At 46.7% G+C, this 6418-nt stretch overlaps 1 pseudogene; it reads right to left on the reverse strand.

The window, feature by feature from the left end:
- Positions 1-236: 236 nt before the first annotated feature.
- LOC110135648 (cyclin-I2-like) lies at positions 237-1543 on the reverse strand (annotated as a pseudogene).
- Positions 1544-6418: the final 4875 nt, after the last annotated feature.

Raw genomic sequence — 6418 nt, forward strand, 5'->3', positions numbered from 1 at the left:
TGGCTTTGGGTGCCGTGCATGACACATCACACTCACACTGGTCATCTATTTTACATATGGTAATATATGTGTTTCTCTCAAACAGAATGCAGATTCTAATTCAGTAGGTCTGGAGGAAATATAACAATAAGACCTAAGACGTTTTCTCAGTTGCTCTTTCAGTGCCTTCTTCCTTTCTTGTTGTGGGAGCCAGAAAGCATAGAATATAGAGAAGTCTAGGCAAGGGGGGACTGCCATTAAGCTCTAAAGGGCACCAAGGCTTGCAGGTGAAACAGAAAGTTGTCTGTGCAGGAGGAGAACTAAACACTTGTCAACTGCTGCTTTACCAATTCCTTATAGTGGTTCAATTGCCTAATGCCTGATGCCTACAGCGCCTTCGTTAGCAGATCAGATACAGGAGCACAGCATCAGGCATGAGCCTGTCCAAGTCTAAAGTGATGATGACTGAGGCCAGTGTGGAGCCCTTGAACTGCAACAGCTGGTGGCCAGGGCCTCAGGGCTTCACCTGCCTGGTCAGGGAGGTGGCCTGGAGAGAAGGATGCTTCCAAGGTGACCCCTGTACGCCGGGCCAGCCCAGGACCACCAGGGAGTGGAATAAGGCTGAGAAGTCCAGCGGTGTCCCATTTTAGAGATCCCAGTGCAGTTTGTCCAAAATAGCCTGCTCCATCCTCAAAGGCTCATTCAGGGAGTAGCCAGTACCACTGTGCTTTATGAAGTCTCCTCCTCATGGAATCAACTCCTCTTCATCATTAACTTTGACAGCGAGTCTCAAAGAAATCTTTGTAACACAATCAAGTAATGCCTTTTTATCTTTACTGAAACCATGAGGAAGCTAAAGATGGTGAGAGCCAGGTTAAAATGGGTCTGCTGCTACTAAGTCAATTCAGTTGTGTCCAGCTCTTTGAGACCTCATGAACTGTAGCCCACCAGGCTTCTCTGTCCAGGGGATTCTCCAGGCAAGAGTACTGGAGTGGGTTGTCATGTCCTGCTCCAGGGGAACTTCCCAACCCTGGGATCAAATCCACATCTCTTTTACATCTCCTCCATTGGCAAGCGGGTTCTTCACTACTAATGCAATCTGGGAAGCTCAGAATGGGTCTGGGAGAAGTCAAAGATGTTCTCAACTCTCAGGAGCCACAACTTGATTTCCTGGAAGGTGTCGTGGATCTCCATCTGCCGAAGTTGACTTCTAAATATAGAAATAAGCTTTTCTGACCAGCTCCCAGAGGATGCTGAGGCTGCTAGTCCAGGGACCACATTTTTTTCACCTTTCTTGGGGGGGGATGCCAAGTCTTTCAAACCCAGGTGTGTATTTCATATTTTAGGTAGTTTTTTTGTTTATTTGTTTATACTGCCCCATATGACACACAGGATCTTAGTTCCCCAACCAGGGATCAGAACCCATTCACCCCGCAGTGGAAGCACCAAATCTTAACCACTGGACCAACAGGGAAGAACACCCCAAAGGACCCCATTTTGAATAGTGAAGATTGAAAGGGTTAGTATTAAATAATAAGGATGATGAGCATTACGTGTTTTCCATCTGTACCACACAACTGCTTTATTTTAATAACTCAATGAGTAATTGTTTGTGGTATAATGGAGAATTTTATTTCTTCCAGGCTGTGATCATTCATGTTATTTTTTGACCAGTTTTAAAGATGGTGGCTTGACAGGGCAAAGTATTGCACAAATGAAGTGGTTGCTTCGTGAAGGTTCTGGTCTAGATAGAGCCACAAGCAGAGGGTGACACCACAACTCGAGGGGCTGGCCAGGTTTGGAAATCCAGCCCTATGGCTCAGAAATCTGCCAGTCATCAAAGCAGGAATTTCACAGATAATGTGTCTCAGCACGCAGCCCAAGAAATTCAGAAGCCTGTCTCTCATCTTAAAAGGAAAAGTGCTCCTGAAAAGTTTATAAGCAGCCAATATCCCTGCCTGGAGAAACACAAATAGAAGAGAGAAAGAACAAAACAAATCTAAAAACCTTCACAGGGAGAGAAGGCAGCCACATAATTCTGAGGGCCTGCTTGAAGAAGCAGCTGGACAAAACCCAACTGCCTCATTGGAACTAGGTCACCGATAGCCCCGCAGAATAAAGGTAAGGGAACCGATGGAGACAGCTGAACAGGAGATGAAAACAATGCAAAACCTAAAGAAAGCAGAGGAGGGTCAAGAGAAACAACCATCTCCTCGTGAAAGTAAACAAAGACAGAAGCGAAGGGCAACAGGAAACCAGAGCAGCAGTGGCAGAGCCAGGGAACGACAGCTGGGGACAGGCAGAGCGGACCCCAGTTAGGAAAAGGGAGTTGGCATCACCCAGCCCTCGACAGCCATATTTGGTGACAGGGGACAATAATTAGAAAGCTATTTTTATGGTTTCCTTTGTCTCTCTGAAGCTGTGCCTATGTTCATTCATTTGGGCGCCTGAGAAAACAACACTGATTTCACCAAAACCCTTGAGTTCTTAAAAATAAGAAAAGAAAACACCCTTCTAAAGCTTCCACAAGTTTCAGCCCTTTTCTAAAATATGTATTTCTTTGCAAAAGGATATTACTCCACAGTGTGGTTTCTCTTTCTCTTCTCTCCAACTTGATTGCCCCATGTTTACACATCAAAGTAGGAAAACAGGGGTGGAATATTTTTACATCCCTAAGTTGTAGCCTCTGAGGGTGGGGAGCGTGCTGGGTCTCGCCATTCTGAATGATGCTGTCCATCTCAGACAAAGCTATCCTTCCCCCCACAAACTCCAGCCTCCTCACAGCACCCCTTCCCAGTGGCAGGAGTGCACACCCTCCCTGAGTCCTCAAAGTGTGACCCTGGGCTCTCTGGATGGACTTGCACTCAGTCCTAAAGAACGAGCCACCTTCCTTCTCAAGCTAAGCCTTTCTCTCACCTCCCATCCCTCCCCATCCTCCTCCTGTGATGTTCTCATCACCCTTCTTGGTCCACACTTAGACAAGGTAGGTTTTTGCCCCCACCAACTCATCTGCAGGCCCTGTAAAACCCACTGATGTTCTTCAGATTTAATAGCTCCCAGTCTCTGCCTATAAGGCTTCCCTGGTGGCTCAGTGATAAAGAATCCACCTGCCAACAAAGTAGACATAGGTTCAATTCCTTGGCTGGGAAGATGCCTGGGAGAAGGAAATGGCAACCCACTCCAGTATTCTTGCCTAGAAAATCTCATGGACAGAGAAGCCTGGCAGGCTACAGGCCATGGGGTTGCAAAAGAGTCAGACACAACTTAGCAACTAGACAATAACAACTCTACCTGTAGGTCAGTACTGATGGGTGTTATTGTCCAGACACTTCCTCAAAGGAAACTTTAGGCTTTTGTCTCAAGGGATCGGGGGAACAACTTCCCGGTGTAGCCTAAGAGGGTGTCATCCAGAGTATACTATGGGGTGTCATCCTATAGAGGTGTCTTCACACCACAGAGGGGTCCCTTCCAAGTCTCTGCTCATAGCATTATTCCCACCGGCCCATCTTACCTGCCTCTTATTCAAAGCCTACCCATCCTCAAGATCACCCTTAGGAGGTAGCTCTCTGAACCAGCCCAGTCCCCCCAAGACAATTCAACTCTCTGAATTGAAGAGTCTCATGTCTGTCCTGCTGGGGCTGCCTGCTCTGTGCTTCTGCATGCCTAGACTCACCTTTGGTCCTCTGGGTAGGAGACAGATCTGGGAGGGACTCTTTCTGTGTATGGCCCCTGGGTATTTCCTCTTTTCTTGCCTGATCATTGATAAGTGGAGGAAGAGGGACTGCAGAATTGGCTTGATCACCAGGGAGACAGTCAGGTGTGGTTATGATATACACTCTGGCTTTTCCTTTCTGAATTCAATCTGTAGACTGTAGAATGTCATGGTCTACTGCTGTCTGTCCAGCACTAGACACACTGCTGTCCATGTCCACTCTGTCTGTCCAGCACCCACATCCTCCAGGAATCATCCCATGACCCCAATCCCCTGCTGATTATGAACTGAACTCCCTTAGAGCAGGTGTAGGCAAAACCTGGCCCACCACCTGCTCTTTTAAATAAAGTTTTATTGTAACACAGTTACACCCATTTGCAGCCATTGTTCTTGGCTGCTTTTGTGCTACAATGGCAGAGCTGAGCAGTCACAGCAGAGCCCATACGGCCCACGAAAGTCAAAACATTTTCTGTCTGACCCTTTATGGGAAGAGTGGTCCAAGCCCTGCCTGGGAGTATCTTCTGTCACAATTTAACACTTAATACGTTGTGGCTTTCTGTGTAGCTATATCACCTCTCCAATAAGCACCTGAGAGCTCTGAAGATCAGGGACAACACATGGGCTTCATTGTTTCTCTCTCCTCAGAGATTAGCTTAGTGATGGCAATAGCAAGTACACAAATCATTAAATAGGTGGATCAGAATGCTTTCCTCTCAGGTAGCTGAAACACTTTCTCAGACTCACTTACATAATCATGGCATTATGTTTCACAGAAGGAAATCCAGAGGAAGGGAAGAGGTCAGTGGAGACAGATTCAGCCCCTCAACCCAAGCTCTTTTCCAATACAACCCAAGCTGCATCCCAATACTATTTCCCTTTTTGGTCTCAAAACAGCTGCCAACAGCACCTGGCACAAATTGCATCCTTGCTCACATCCAACAAGGTGAAAGGAGAGGGGCGGTGTGACTGACTGCCCTTTCCCAGAAGCCATGAGCTTCTCCCCTGTTGTCTCATTGACCCAAAATAGCTCACACCTGCCCAAGCCAATCCCCAGGAAGTGAAATGGAATTAGCATGACCCACTGAGACTGCTTAATTGTCTGGGTGAATGGATATTGTGGAATAAACCACGGGGTTCCTACAACTGAAATTACAAAAATGATCTTGTCACACCTTCATGTCCCAGTACGCTGTGTTTTGGAATATTTCAGAACCAAAGTCAGACTGGAATTTAATCACTATAAGGAGGGTGGTGTATCTTGTGCATCACCTATTCCCTAAAGTGTTATTGAAACTGTTGTACACATTCACTTAGTCCCTTGATTCCCCAACATATGCAGGTTCTGCCTTCCAGAGTCACCTAAAATGACCCCAAAACATACATTCTTCCTATATTACACATTTACCTTCCAAACCCAAAATACCTAATTCCAATGTATTCTAGAACTTTTAACTTACTACATGCATGCTAAGTTGCTTCAGTCGTGTCTGACTCTTTGTGACCCTATGGACCGTAGCCCACCAGGCTCCTCTGGCCATGGGATTCTCCAGGCAAGAATACTGGAGTGGGTTGCCATGCCCTCCTCCAGGGGATCTTCCCAACCCAGGGACTGAACCCAGGTCTCCCACATTGCAGGTGGAGTCTTTAGCATCTGAGCCACCAAGGAAACCTGAAGTACTTAGTGCAGCATGCCATCCTGGGTCTTCTGCCTTGGCACGCAGGTTCCTTACCACTAGCGCCTCCTGAGAAGTCCCGTTAACTTACTAAGCCACAGCAACATCCCCCCCGCCAAGACTTTCATTTCTAGAACGATGAAATAGAAGCCTCCCATAGACCCCTATCCCTCAGCTAACTGGAATTCCAAAAGGACCTCTGCAACCATTTAAGGTCATAGGAAAATACCTGATACGTCCATGAATGAGATGTTCAGCCTGCTTTAACATTCTACTAACTAGCTCAGATGTTATCCAGAAGTTGCTGGAATTGTTATTTCATTCCCAGAGGGGAAAAAAAAAAGAAACACACAAAAAATAAAATGAATAATTCCTTCCAGAAAAGATCAAAAAGGGCAACCCCACTATCACTTTGCGTCCCCTGCATAAAAACATGAAGAAACGCAGGGCAATGGCTTTAATTACATGCCCTGATTTCAGATTTGTGCCGAGGAAGCTGCGGACAACTGTGAATGTCCATAAATGGTCAGTGAGGCCTTGGCCAAGCATTTGTGTCCCTCAAGGAAGAACAAGGACCCACAAATCACAAGCCTGTGATAAGTACTGGTTGACCAAAAAGTTTGTTCGGGTTTTCCGTAAGATGTTTAGAATCCGAACGACTTTTTTGGCCAAGGCAATAAATGGGCAGCCCTTGCCAGAATGCATTACTCAAGATGCTAAAAATCTGCCTAGAGGCAGCCATCTTGCCAGCAGACACAGATTGAGATTGAGCTTCTATTTCGTCCTTAAAATCAGGCCGAGCCGACATGTATAAGAGGAGGGGAGCAGAGCTGCGCTGCTGCTCGTAGTAACTTGTCAGTAGCTGGCCCGGTGAATTTACAGACTGGGGAACTGACAGCCAGCTTCTCATAGCGGAAGGGCATGAACCTGCCTCTGAGAGTCATCCCCCTCTCCCCAGGAAGCCGTATGTCTACCACCCCCAGCGAAGCCCCATTCTGATGAGGGAGGAGAGTGCTACTAAATTATGTCACTTTGATATAGGGGCCTGTGTCTA

This window comes from Odocoileus virginianus, chromosome 27 (genome assembly GCF_023699985.2).
Source record: "Odocoileus virginianus isolate 20LAN1187 ecotype Illinois chromosome 27, Ovbor_1.2, whole genome shotgun sequence".
NCBI classification, from domain to species: Eukaryota; Metazoa; Chordata; class Mammalia; order Artiodactyla; family Cervidae; genus Odocoileus; species Odocoileus virginianus.